Source organism: Apis dorsata, unplaced genomic scaffold, assembly GCF_000469605.1.
Source record: "Apis dorsata unplaced genomic scaffold, Apis dorsata 1.3 scaffold_351, whole genome shotgun sequence".
Classification (NCBI taxonomy): Eukaryota; Metazoa; Arthropoda; class Insecta; order Hymenoptera; family Apidae; genus Apis; species Apis dorsata.
Genome location: NW_006263617.1, coordinates 40,776 through 41,636, shown reverse-complemented (window position 1 = coordinate 41,636; position 861 = coordinate 40,776).

Here is an 861-nt window from a genome sequence, read left to right as displayed (position 1 = left end):
CGCCTTCCCAGGATGGAAACGAGCCACCCCTCCCCTCCTACGGCAATGCTCGTCCACACCCACGGATTCCATCCTTCTCTGAGGGAAATTCTTTCGATTTCTCTCTTTTGAGGGAAAGGGAGAGGAAGTCGTTTTGAATCGATCGGAGAATAGATTATTTCATCGGCGTGTATTTTTTAATTCGCCTCGACGCCCTTCAAAGTCGGATCTTTGCTCCGCTCTCTTATTAACCACCCTCTCTGCGGAATCGGAGTTCAACCCTCTCTTGTAGGTATTTCGAGGGGGAGGAAGGAAGACGTTGGAATTACTTTGGTATTTACAAGGAAACTTTTCCTTTCCCTTTTTTTTCCCCTCCCTCGAGCGATTGGCGCCGATTCCAACACCGAAAATGAAGTCGAGCGAGTCCTTTCTTCCTCCCCTCTTCTCCCCTGTTGACGATCTCAACGGAAACCTCGGAATTTGTAAACTTTCCTTTCTTTCCAAATCGACTCGAGAAAAACCACCCCCATTCTCCGGATGTTGGACAAATATATATATATATATATATATAATAATCGAAGGAAAAAGTGTCCAATGAAAGAAATTTACGACTGTGGACTAATTAAGGTAGGAGTCGTATCATCACGTTCGGAAGGATTAATTAATTCAAAATATATCAATTAAGAATAAGGTTTACTCTTCCAACCTCCTCCCTCCCTTCCTTCCTCGTTACAATGCCGGTCCGCGCCGGCTTCTTTTTATTGCAAATTGGACGTGAAAAATGACGCCTTGATTAATCTCGCGGATAATTTAAAAACGAAGGGGTTGCCGCACCCCGATCCCGGGATAAAAATTCAAGACGCGAAATTGCCAATCAACGAG